Source organism: Lithobates pipiens, unplaced genomic scaffold, assembly GCF_037356315.1.
Source record: "Lithobates pipiens isolate NorthernLeopardFrog02 unplaced genomic scaffold, aLitPip1_a1.2 Scaffold_67, whole genome shotgun sequence".
Classification (NCBI taxonomy): Eukaryota; Metazoa; Chordata; class Amphibia; order Anura; family Ranidae; genus Lithobates; species Lithobates pipiens.
Genome location: NW_027507889.1, coordinates 2,055,574 through 2,068,950, shown reverse-complemented (window position 1 = coordinate 2,068,950; position 13,377 = coordinate 2,055,574). Strand labels below are relative to the sequence as shown.

General features: G+C 48.5%; 1 long non-coding RNA gene, 1 other non-coding gene and 4 pseudogenes across 2 annotated transcripts in view; 5 read left to right on the top strand and 1 right to left on the bottom strand.

The window, feature by feature from the left end:
- LOC143959126 (uncharacterized) overlaps positions 1-13,377 on the top strand; it is a 55,753-nt gene that overhangs the window by 22,895 nt on the left and 19,481 nt on the right. The window lies entirely within an intron of this gene.
- On the top strand, positions 3,853-3,971 carry LOC143959230 (5S ribosomal RNA; annotated as a pseudogene).
- On the top strand, positions 4,297-4,415 carry LOC143959150 (5S ribosomal RNA; annotated as a pseudogene).
- LOC143959227 (5S ribosomal RNA) lies at positions 4,523-4,641 on the top strand. The gene has a single exon (XR_013270191.1). It is a non-coding gene; the product is annotated as a 5S ribosomal RNA (ribosomal RNA).
- LOC143959200 (5S ribosomal RNA) lies at positions 4,747-4,865 on the top strand (annotated as a pseudogene).
- On the bottom strand, positions 6,171-6,289 carry LOC143959202 (5S ribosomal RNA; annotated as a pseudogene).

The following is a 13,377-nucleotide window of genomic DNA, read 5'->3' as shown; positions in this document are numbered from 1 at the left end:
GGCTCCCACCATCCCTGTGCTATGCTCATTATGAGGGGCTCCCACCATCCCTGTGCTGTGCTAACTTCCTCCTGGGGCTGCTTATTATGAGGGGCTCCCACCATCCCTGTGCTATGCTGACTTACTCCTGGGGCTTTACCTCTGCTGTGCATATTATGAGGGGCTCCCACCATCCCTGTGCTATGCTCATTATGAGGGGCTCCCACCATCCCTGTGCTATACTGACTTATTCCTGGGGCTGCTTATTATGAGAGGCTCCCACCATCCCTGTGCTATGCTCATTATGAGGGGCTCCCACCATCCCTGTGCTGTGCTGACTTCCTCCTGGGGCTGCTTATTATGAGGGGCTCCCACCATCCCTGTGCTATGCTGACTTCCTCCTGGGGCTGTACCTCTGCTGTGCATATTATGAGGGGCTCCCACCATCCCTGTGCTATGCTCATTATGAGGGGCTCCCACCATCCCTGTGCTGTGCTAACTTCCTCCTGGGGCTGCTTATTATGAGGGGCTCCCACCATCCCTGTGCTATGCTGACTTACTCCTGGGGCTTTACCTCTGCTGTGCATATTATGAGGGGCTCCCACCATCCCTGTGCTATGTTCATTATGAGGGGCTCCCACCATCCCTGTGCTATACTGACTTATTCCTGGGGCTGCTTATTATGAGAGGCTCCCACCATCCCTGTGCTATGCTCATTATGAGGGGCTCCCACCATCCCTGTGCTGTGCTGACTTCCTCCTGGGGCTGCTTATTATGAGGGGCTCCCACCATCCCTGTGCTATGCTGACTTCCTCCTGGGGCTGTACCTCTGCTGTGCATATTATGAGGGGCTCCCACCATCCCTGTGCTATGCTCATTAAGAGGGGCTCCCACCATCCCTGTGCTGTGCTGACTTCCTCCTGGGGCTGCTTATTATGAGGGGCTCCCACCATCCCTGTGCTATGCTGACTTACTCCTGGGGCTTTACCTCTGCTGTGCATATTATGAGGGGCTCCCACCATCCCTGTGCTATGCTCATTATGAGGGGCTCCCACCATCCCTGTGCTATGCTGATTTACTCCTGGGGCTGCTTAGGGTGCAGGTGTCAGTGCTGTATATTACGGTGCTGGTGTCATTGCTGTATGTCACGCTGCTGATGTCAGCGCTCTCTATCACGGTGCTGGTGTCAGATGACTCTATCACGGTGCAGGTGTCATTGCTGTATGTCACGCTGCTGGTGATCATCTCCTGCACCCTCTTCTTTGCCTACCCTGACCTTCCCTCTCCTCCATTGCCTTCATGTGCTCCACAGTCCTGAATTGTCACAATTTCACATATAAAAAAAGAATGCTTGTAGTTGTCGATCCCACATTCACCTCATACATGTGTTATGTCATTGGCCATGTGGTGGGACTATGTTTGCATAGCTAGTAATTATCTTGTGGCTGCAAATTTGACCTGTAGGTTTGCAAAGTTCGCCTCCCATTGAAGTCAATGGGGCCTGCCGCGAACGTTACGGTTGGCGAACTATCGGCCACGTTCGCGGTCCGCGTTCACGAAACGTCCCGTCGGAAGTTCGTCCATCACTACTAACCAGGCCCAACCCTGCTTAGCATCCGAGATCGGACGAGATCGGGCGCTTTTAGGGTGATGTGGCCGTAGGCAATCTTGCTGGCCACTCTCAACCCTCTTGACAAACGCCAAGATGGTCACCTCTGCAATCAAGCAAAAAAATAAAACAGGTCGTCGACGTCAACAACATATTAAAAAAATAGCCTATGGCACCTGGTATTCCAAGGCGGTTTGTAAGAGGGGGTACTGGGGGGTAGGTTTGGGTGGGCATAAAAATCATATAAATCATGGCTCCTGTATATCCTGGATCAGGGATAAGGCTAGTAAGGGGGTATCACTTGATAAATTGACCACCCAATGCCTGCAATATTGTATGGTAGTGAACGGGCCCCTGCTTTCAGGGTAGTATGATGTTTAGTAAAGTATATGGAATTACTAGCTCCTCTATGATGATATGAGGTCTGCAATATGAAGAATAGTTTATATAAGGCATAGAGGTAAGTGCCAATATTAATGTCGCAGCAGGGCACAAGATCGGATCAGTCACTAAAATATACCAAGTGCTCCGTTCGATGTATACTTTACCGATAGGTGTCTCGGGTCCTTCTGGGCGCTCATTCGGCCGTGGTAATGTTCAGTTAGAGAGTAAAAGGCTACAACTATATGGGATCCGAGCAGGAATAGAGTCTAGTCGAGTGCGTGCGTTGAATGCTCTCTCGTCTGACAGGTTGGAGGCCCAGAACTGCTCCAGGTAGAAATCATGGTGGTAACCGGAGTCAGGGAAATGGAAGCTAGTGTAAGTGTCTGTAGTCTTTCAAGGCAGGTGAGTAAGGGAATGGTCCATATGCACGGCAGAGGAAAGGAGAGCGGCACTAGGCAGGGTATGAAGCATGTAGGCTAATCCACCATCGCATGGGTGTCCCGGAGCTCTCGTGAGGCGACAGGTCTAGCGGTCCCTGTGTGCTCTGTGAGGTAGCGGGGCCGAAGTCAGGCTCGTCGGTGGGTGGCGGGGTCGGTGTGTCCCCCAAGTGGTCTGAAGGTGGATGGCGATCTATGTCTGCGAGATCTGGACAGTTGAGTTTCCATGAGATCTTCAGTGCTGTGGGTGTTGGGTGAAATGTGGACCCGAAAATCAGCATACCAATTAGGTACTTCAACCAGTGGCAGGTCCAGCATTTTGCAGAAGGTTTCTAGATCTTCTGGCACTTTTAAGATGGCAGTGCGGCCCTGGTAAGAGGCTTGCAGAGCGAACAGAAACTTCCAGCGATAGCGGATGTCTCTCTGCCTTAGCACGTCAAGTAATGGGCGCAAGTCTCTTTGATATTTCAGCGTGATCGCCGAAAGATCCTGATATATCTGGATCGAATGGCCTTCAAATGTCAGGTTCGGATCGCTCCTAGTTTTTTTAAGAACCTCTTCTTTGAGGGTATAGTCGTTAACATAACAGATGACATCCTGTGGGGGATCAGAATCTTTGCCCTTAGGCCTAAGGGCTCTATGTATCCGCTCCATAGCTATAGGTGTACTGGAGGATTGGACTAGCAGCTGGTTGAATAGGGATGTGACCGCTGGGAGGATTTGCTCAGGCTCGATCGACTCCGGGAAGCCTCTCATCCTCAGATTGTGTCTTCGTCCCCTATTGTCGATATCTTCGACATGGCGCTGGAGGTCTCTGAGCTGCCAGGTGTGTGTGTCGACTTTGCCTTGAGCCATCTGCAATTCATGCTGTTGTTGCGCCGCCATTAGCTCCATGGAGTTTACTCTCCCTGTGATTGCTTGTATCTTGTGGCGGAGGTCCGAGATGGCCGCGGTCAGAGTGCTCTTTATATCAGCCGCGACAGTCCTCAGGTGGTGGATATTTAGTTGTTGGTGATGGGGAGATGGACTGTCTGCCATGGTGTGCTGTGGATCAGTCAGCGTCAGGGTAATCCTGATGTGGTTAGTCGTGGGAGAACAGGCCACCATGTCGGCCCCCTGCTTCCTGAAGAGATCCGGTATTGTCTGGGTATTACGGGATCCCAGGTCCCTTGGTGAGCGGGATCTAGATGCAGAGGGTCCGAGTGAGGAGATCCCCATGTGACAGTGTTTTTCAGGTAAAATCCTCGGTGATCGATCTTTTTTAGGCTGAGGTAAGACGGCGCAAAAAGCTTAAGCAGCCATCCTCTCTCTAGGCAAGCCACGCCCTATCGGCTTTCTTTTTTATATGTTGTTGACGTCGACGACCTGTTTTATTTTTCTACTTGTTTGCCGAGGTGACCATCTTGGCGTTTGTCAAGAGGGTTGAGAGTGGACAGCACGATCACCTACGGCCACATCACCCTGAATGCACCCGATCTCGTCTGATCTCTGATGCTAAGCAGAGTCGGGCTTGGTTAGTACCTGGATGGGAGACAGCCTGGGAATACCAGGTGCCGTAGGCTTTTTTTTAATATGTTATTGGCGTCGACGACCTGTTTTATTTTTCTGCTTGTTTGCCGAGGTGACCATATTGGCGTTTGTCAAGAGGGTTGAGAGTGGCCAGCAAGATCGCCTATGGCCCCATCACCCGGAATATGCCTGATCTCGGATGCTAAGGAGGGTTGGGCATGCTTAGTACCTGGATAGGAGACCGCCTGGGAATACCAGGTGCCGTAGGCTTTTTTATAATATTTTGTTGACTTTGACGACCTGTTTTATTCTTCTGCTTGTTTGCCGAGGTGACCATCTTGGCGTTTGTCAAGAGGGATGAGTGTGGCCGACAAGTTTGCCTACGGCTACATCATCCTGAAACTACTCGATTTTGTCTGATCTTGAATGCTAAGCAGGGTCAGGCTTGGTTAGTACCTGGATGGGAGACCGACTGGGAATACCAGGTGCCGTAGGCTTTTTTAAATATGTTGTTGGCAACGACGACCTGTTTTATTTTTCTGCTTGTTTGCTGAGGTGACCATCTTGACGTTTGTCAAGAGGGTTTAGAGTGACTAGCAAGTTCGCCTACGGCCACATCACCCTGAATGCTCCCAATCTCGTCTGATCTCGGATGCTAAGCAGAGTTGGGCCTGGTTAGTACCTGGATGGGAGACCGCCTGGGAAAACTAGGTGCCGTAGGCTTCTTTTTTAATATGTTGACGTCGACGGCCTGTTTTTTTTTTTGCTTGTTTGCAGAGGTGACCATCTTGGCGTTTGTCAAGAGGGTTGAGAGTGGCCAGCAAGATGGCCTATGGCCACATCACCCTGAATGCACCCAATCTCGTCTGATCTTGGATGCTAAGCAGGATCAGGCCTGGTTAGTACCTGGATGGGAGACTGCCTGGGAATACCAGGTGCCGTAGGCTTTTTTTTTATTTGTGCTCTGAGACTCTTATAACTGATTAAATGGGAATGACAGATACTGAAAGAATGTGACCTGAAGTTGTGCCGTGGTCACGTGGTCAGTATGCCTAAAAGGGGGCATTCCCAAGTAGTACTAAAAAAGAAAACGGGATAAAAACAAAAAGGGGGAAGGGAGGGTGGGACAACCTCCGGAAACATCCGACAGGGCAGGGAGGAACCGAGGCCGTCTTATAACGACGAGGCTCCTCCCACAAATGACGGCGGGCCTACGTTCCGCCTCCCCACTTGTCCTCAGAGACTCTTATAACAATGATGAAATGGGAATGACAGCTACTGAAAGAAAGTGACCTGAAGGTGTGCCGTGGTCACGTGGTCAGTATGCCTAAAAGGGGGCAAAAAGTACATCAGACAGGGAGATGAAAATACAAAGTTTATTCATCCTGAACCAATCAATCAGTCGAATGAAGAAACGCTTGGGACATCTCTGTTACTGGCTCCGGGATGTACCTGGCATAGCATTAATACCTCTACCTACCCAATCTCTTATTGATATGCACGGGGACCCCCTGACGTGAAGCTGCAGAGGCTGCCCCGATCCTAAAGGAGTGACCCGAGTAGGACTTGGGGTTGAGCCCCAAATTCCCCAAAAGTGTGCGGCAGTATTTGATGAAAAGTGATGATGTGAGCGGGGCCCCGTTAAAGGGCAAAAGAGGACCATCCCTGGGTTGTCCTGCCAACTGCAGCAACAACAGATCAAAAACCATGACCGGGCACCAACTAGAATTGATCCTGAAAAACCTGATATCTGTGCCGGGCCCAATCTGTTGCGTCTTACAAACCTCTAAATGTAATAAAAAATTATCAGGATACCTAACTAATTGATTAATGATCAGAGTGTGGCAGAGTGCCCCCTTACACATACACTATATTGTCAAAAGTATTGGGACACCTTCACACATGAACACACACGAACTTTAATGGTGTATAGAGTACAGGGATTAAGAGCAAGCAATAAACAAAACAGAAGCAGAAAAATAAAACAGGTCGTCGATGCCAACAACCTATAAAAAAAATCCCACAGCACCTAGTTTTCTCCGGCAGTCTCCCATCCAGGTACTAACCAGACCCGTCCCTGCTTAGCATCCGAGATCAGACGAAATAGGGCGCGATAGGGCGCATTCAGGGTGATGTAGCTGTAGGCCATCTTGCTGGTCACTCTAAACCCTCTTGACAAATGCCAAGATGGTCACCTCGGCAAACAAGCAAAAAAGAAACAGGTCGTCGATGCCAACAACATATTAAAAAAAAGCATACGGCACCTTGTATTCCCAGGTGGTGTCCTATCCAGGTACTAACCAGGCCTGACCCTGCTTAGCATCCGAGATCAGATGGTATCGGGCGCATTCAGGGTGATGTGGCGATAGGGGATCTTGCTGGCCACTCTCAACCCTCTTGACAAATGCCAAGATGGTCACCTCGGCAAACAAGCAAAAAAGAAACAGGTCGTCGACGCCACCAACATATTAAAAAAAAAAAGCCTACAGCACCTGGTATTCCCAGGTGTTGTCCTATCCAGGTACTATCCAGGCCAGACCCTGCTTAGCATTAAAGATCTGACAAGATCAGGTGCATTCGGGGTGATGTCGCCGTAAGCAACCTTGCTAGCCTCTCTCAACCCACTTGACAAACGCCAAGATGATCACCTCGGCAAACAAGCAGAAAAATAAAACAGGTCGTCGATGCCAACAACATATTAAAAAAAAGCCTACGGCACCCGGTTTTCCTAGGCGGGGAGATAGTCTGCCCAAAGACGGTTGGTGGAGACCAGGAGGTTTTGGTTTCGGGCTTATGATTTGGGTGTAAGATAAGAAGCTCTGTCTTTGATTCGTTCAGCTGGAGTGAGTTAGTGGTCATCCAGTCCTCTATTGATTTGAGGCAGTTTTCAAGTTGTTGTTGGTGATCTTTTTTTCCATTGATCCGGAAATAAAGTTGCGTGTCGTCAGCGTAAGAGTGGAAGCAGAGATCTGAGCATCTGATGATTTGAAGGAGTGGGCGAATGTAAATGTTGAAGAGAACGGGTGACAAAGGAGAGTCTTGAGGGACTCCGCAGGTGACTGCCTGAGTTTCGGAGAGGAAGTTTACTAGTTTCACTGTCTGTGATCGATTTCCTAGCAAGGACGCGAACCATTGGAGATCTATGTCTTGGACTCCTAGGAGACACGGCTCTCCGTCATCTGCTGCTTCAAGAGCGTCGTCCGAAATCTTGAGGAGAGCTGTTTCTGTTCCATGACCCGGACGGAAGCCTGATTGCAGCGGGTCCAGGAGTTTGTGAGTATCCAGGTGGAGTTGTAGCTGATGTACTACAGCTTTCTCCATGATCTTAGAAATGGTGTTGAGGCTTGTAATTGGCCTACGGTTGTTTGGATCCTGAGGGTCCAGGTTTGGTTTCTTGAGTAGAGGTTTGACAATGCCTTGTTTGAGGATGCTGGGAACAATCCCTTCGTGAAATGATCGGTTTCTAAGGTGGGTTATGGTTGGAGCCACGATGTCGGAGCATTCTTTCAGTAGTTTTGTGGGGATGATGTCAATAGGTGAGGTACTGTCACGCAGTTTATTAATGATGTTTTTTGCGGTGTCTACGGTAATTGGGGATAGTGAAAATTTTGGCGGTTGTGGTATGTTGGTGCAGACATCCTCTATGTATTTGCTGGCTGAGGTTGGATGTTTTCTTCTGACAGATTGTTTCCCAGATGGTTTTGACTTTATCAATGAAAAAATCCGACAGTTTGTCACAGTAATCCTGGGATTCACTTTCTGGGGGTTCTAGGCACACCGGATTCATTGATTGATTAACCAATTTAAACAGTTCCCGTGGTTGGTTTGCGGCCATTGAGATTGTATATGAGAAGTGGTCCTTTTTGGCTTTGAAGATTGCTTTCTGATAATTCTCTGTGAGACCTCTTGAGAGCCTTTTAGCGTTACCTCCAAAACCACAATTCTGCTCCCGAGTCAGACTCCCCTATTTGACACCTATCCTACCTAAGTAAATCTAGCTACTTGTATCAGCCATGCCAATCAATCGTAATAGTGCCACCAAGCTGGCCACCAGTCTAACTGCAAAAATTATATCACTGAATGTCAAAGGCTTGAATACCCCGGAAAAACGCTCCCAAACCCTCCTTAAGATGCAGAAACACAAAGCCAATATCGTATTCCTTCAAGAAACTCACTTCCGCTCTAATGCCATTCCTAAACTGTTTAGTCGCCATTTCCCTATAGTATACCATGCTACGAACCTATTAGCCAAAACAAAACAAAACAACAACAAAGGGTGTGGCCATTCTGATACACAAAAATTGTCCATTCCAGTACACCGACATGCAATCCGATAAAGAAGGCAGGTTCCTCTTTCTAAAAGGCTGCTACGCAGGCCGAAACATTACCCTTGCAAACATACAGGGCCGGATTAACATAGGGACTTGTGGAGCTGCAGCTCCAGGCCCCTCCCTCAATATAGGCCCATGCCAGTGGCTTATCAATATCTGTGTGCCTTCTTGAAAGAAGAGGAGCCCTCTGTGCACTGCACACATGGAGGAGACAAGTGTTAGTCACTGCAGCCAAGGCTTGTCTCTGCAGATGTCTGACTCCTATCACAAGATCTGTTACATTTAGTGATGTCCAGTTCATGAACGAATCGTTCTTTTCAGTGAACTGGATGAATCGATTCATCTGAGTGAACTGATTCGTTTGAAACAATTCACTATGCACTCAGTACACAGTAGAGCAGGCCTGGTAATATGATTCTAGAGTGAGAGACCTCAGCCCCTCCCTGCAACCAATCAGCTGGCTCACAGCACAGTGACACTCAGGAACTGGATACAAACTTAAAACAAGAGTCAGGAGTACACAGTACACCGAGTTAAATAATCATACAAGTTACCGAGTTAAAGAATCATACAAGTTACCGAGTTAAAGAATCATATCAGTTTTTAGAACCCAGTACACTGAAAGAACCACAAGTCACCACCAGTAAAACAATACACTAAACCAATGAGGTAGCAGCAGTGATAAGGTGGTACGGACAGCCTAAGGCCCTTTCACACTCGTGCGACTTGTCCTGCAACTTGAGACTGCAAAGTCACATGACAAGTCATAACTCGTGATTTCCTACGACTTCAGTTCATATCTGTGCGACTTCAAAGTAGTTTTTGTACTACTTTTGTCCGACTTTGATGCGACTTGTGGCAGAGACCTCAAGATTACACAGACATTGCTTCAAGTCATGGCAAAAATCATGGCAAAAGCACTTGACTTTCAAGTCGCACAAGTGTGAAAATAGCCTTAACGATTGAATTTTATTACCAGGGGTACTTCGCCCATGGTAGTGTTAGTAAAATCTGATCATCATTACTGCGCATGCGCTGTAAAGGCTACGGGCAAATCTGATGGCTATCAATGTTAACTGTGAAGTTGGCACATCAGAATGCAGTTCACATGCACAAAAACCCACTTTTCATTTAGGCTCCATTTCCACTTGTGCAACTTGTCCTGCGACTTTGTACTCTATGATTTCGAATGAGTATTATTCATATCTGTGCGACTTCAAAGTAGTCCCTGCACTACTTTGGTCCCACTTTGATGCAACTTGAGATCCATAGACCTCCGGAATACACAGGCATTGCTTTAAAGTCGCATCAAAATTGCGGCAGAATTGTGCAACTTTCAGGCTGCGTTAGCCTAAAAAGCCTGAAAGTTGCACGATTCTGCCGCGACTTCAAGCAATGCCTGTGTATTCTGGAGGTTTAGGGACCTCGAAGTCACATTAAAATGGGACCAAAGTAGTGCAGGTACTATTTTGAAGTCGCTGTGACTTGAAGTCGCACAGATATGAATGGTACTCATTGGAAATCGGGTACTTCTTGTCATGCAACTTTGCAGTCCCAAGTCACAGGACAAGTTGCACAAGTGGAAACAGAGCCTAAATAAAAAGTGGGGTTTGTGTGCATGTGAACTGCATTCTGGGGCAACTTCACAGTTAACATTGCTATCCATAGAATTTGCGGAAACCTAGGCACAGGGCCAGTTCACACTGCTGCATCGTGCAAAATCGCATGCAATTTGCACTGCAGTGCAAATCACAGGCGATGTCCGTGCAATGCGATTTCAGCCATACAGATAGTATGGCTGAAATCGTATCGCATTTGGACTAAACACGCACAGGACCCTTTTTTTGGTCCGCACCAGAATCGTATCGCATTGGCACCCATGTAATGCGATTCATGTCCAAACTGACACTTTTGCAGTGCGACATGCGAGCTGAAATGGGGGTGTCATTAACATTGTATGACATTCCCCAGCAGTTCGCATATGTCATTGTAAACTGTCGTGCGAGTCGGGTGCGATGCAGGAACCCGTAGTGGAATCGCAGGGTTCCCGCATCGCACAAGTGTGAACCCAGCCTAACACAGCTGTTTGAGTATCACCAACATTCATGACACTGAGCTAATGTGACAACAATAGGCTTGTGCTCTGCGCCAATCAACTAAATCAAAGTAAACCTCCCCAGGACCTGCCAACCTTCTGTGTGAATCACTCTTCTGATTTTAATCATTTAATGTGGTTGAATCAGAGCTTCGGTTCACTTGCTTGTCAGTAGACTCAGCAAGTGAACCGAAGAATCGATTCATTGAATCGGTTCATTTCAGTGAGCAGTTCGAAATGAACCGATTCACTTTAAAGATCTGGACTTCCCATCACTAGTTACACTCACACAGATCCTCTGTGTTTGGGAGCTGTCTGGGGGAGGGGCGCTAATGTTGGCCTAACCAGCAGGAGCCTGGGAGGAAGGACATCTCCCATGCTGTTGACATAAGGTTAGTAAATTTGTTAGGGAGGTGTTGTGTAATTATTGTGCTAGGGGATGCACTGCTGATTCCCCCCATGTCATGTGCTCTCTTGTACCCACTACCCAGTTCCCACCATGTCATGTGCTGTGCAATGCAGTGCCCACTATGTAATGTGCAGTGCCCACCATGTCATGAGCACTGCCCACCTTGTCATGTGCAGTGCCCACCATGTCATGCTGTGCCCACCATGTCATGTGCATTGCAGTGCCCCCATGTAATGTGCTGTGCCCAGTATGTAATTTGCTGTGCCTTGCAGTGCCCACCATGTCATGTGCTGTTCCCACCATGTAATGTGCTGTGCCCACCATGTCATGTGATGTACCATGCAGTGCCCGCCATGTCATGTACTGTGCCATGCAGTGCCTGCCATGTAATATGCAGTGCCCACCATGTCATGTGATGTGCCACCCAGTGCCCACCATGTCATGTGCAATGCCCACCATGTCATGTGCTGTGCCATTCAGTGCCCACCATGTCATATGCTGCACCTTGCACTGCCCACTATATAATTTGCTGTGTCCACCATGTCATGTGCTGTGCCATGCAGTGATCCCACCATGTAATGTGCTGTTCCATGCAGTGCCCACCACATCATGTGCAGTTCCCACCTTGTCATGTGCTGTTCTGTTTCCACCCTGCCATGTGTTGTGCTCAGAATGTAGTGTGTTGTGCCCACTGTGTAATGTGCTGTGCTGTTCAGCAGTGCCCACCATGTAATATGCCATTCCTAACATGTAATGTGCAGTTGCATTGCCCACCATGAAATGTGCTATGCCATGCAGTGCCCACCATGTAATGTGTTGTGCCCACAATGTAATGTGATGTGTCATGCAGTGCCTACCATGTTATGTACAGTGCCCACCATGTAAATTGCTGTGCAGTGCCCACTTGTAATGTGCAGTTCTCACTATGTAATGTGCTCAGCTGTGCCCGCCATGCCATGTGCTGTGACCACCATATAAGGTCCTGTGCCCGCCTTGTACATGTGCTGTGTTGTGACCACCATGCAATGTGCTGTGTTGTGCAGGGCTCACCATGTCATGTGGTGTCATGCAGTGCCCACCTTGTCATGTGCTGTGCAGTGCCCACTATGCCATGTGCAGTACCCAACATATAATATGCTGTGCCCACCATATAATGCGCTGTGCAGTGCTCACTTTTAATGTGCAGTGCCCACCATGTAATGTGCTTAGCTGTGCCCGCCATGTCATGTGCTGTGCCCACCATATTAGGTCCTATGCCCACTTTGTGCATTTTCTGTGTTGTGCAGTACCAACCATGTCAAGTGCTGTGCCAACCATGTCATGTGCTGTGCCTACCTTTAATGTGCTGTATTGGGCAGTGCCAACCATGTAATGTGCTGTGCCCACTATGTAATTTGCTGTGCTTTGCCCACCATTAAATGTGGCCAATCATAGCTCAGGCTGTGTAGTACACGCCCCACACTATATAAGGCCGCCAGCGCGGCGACCTTGTGTAGTGTGTTGGCGTCTGAAGCAGTTAGTGGGTGTTCTGTGTACCTTCAACACAGTATACACTGATCGTTATCGGCTGATTTTGCGTTCTTGCTCTTCTGTAGTGGTTGTTGTCTGCGTGCCCTGACCGCAGTATACACCATTATATCCACCTATATAGCTAGCTATATTTCTCTTTTTTAATAGAGCTTGCAGTCAGTTGTAGGAGATTCTGCGTGCTCTGAACCCAGTATACACCGCTATATCCACCTATATAGCTAACTATCTTGCTCTTTTTAAATAGAGCTTGCAGTCAGTTGTAGGAGATTGTGCGTGCTCTGAACCCAGTATACACCGCTATATACACCTATATAGCTAACTATCTTGCTCTTTTTAAATAGAGCTTGCAGTCAGTTGTAGGAAATTGTGCGTGCTGTCTGCGTGCCCTGAACCCAGTATACCCCGTTATATCCAAACATAGCTTTTCTCTAATTAAGCCATCTGCCATCTGCAGGAGTTAGTGGATGTTGTGTGTGCCTCCAGCACAATATACACTACCCAATTGCTGGTTTTCCCATCTCCCTTCAGGCCATTACCATGTCTGAAACGCCAGCAAGGAGAGGCAGACAGGCGCGGGCCGATAAAAGAGGGCAAGCAGGCTCTGTGTCTAGAGACAACAGTGCTGGTCGTGGACGCGGTGCATCGTCCTCATCAGCACGTGGCCATGGGACACGCTTGTCCTTCTTTTCGGCAGCTGGACATGTTGAGCCGCAACATGCCAACGACTTGGTAGAGTGGATGACCAAGCCCTCTTCATCCTCCTCATCCTCTCTCACCCAGGCTCAGGGTACTAGCAAAGCAGCTGCCAACGCATCGTCTTCCCTCCTCTCAATGTCATCATCAGTGACTCCTTCCCTAGACCCACCACGTCCTCCTGAGGAGTCTCCTGAACTCTTTGAGCACAGTGTTGGGTACATGCTCCAGGAGGATGCCCAGTGTTTTGTAGGCTCTGATGATGCTACTCAGCTAGAGGAAGGCAGTAGCATGAATGCAGAGAGAGGGGATGCTCAAGAAGGACAGCAATCTGGCAGTCATGTTCCACAAGCTGCAGCATACGGCCAGGTTTGCTCCAGCGATGAAGAGGGAGGGGATGA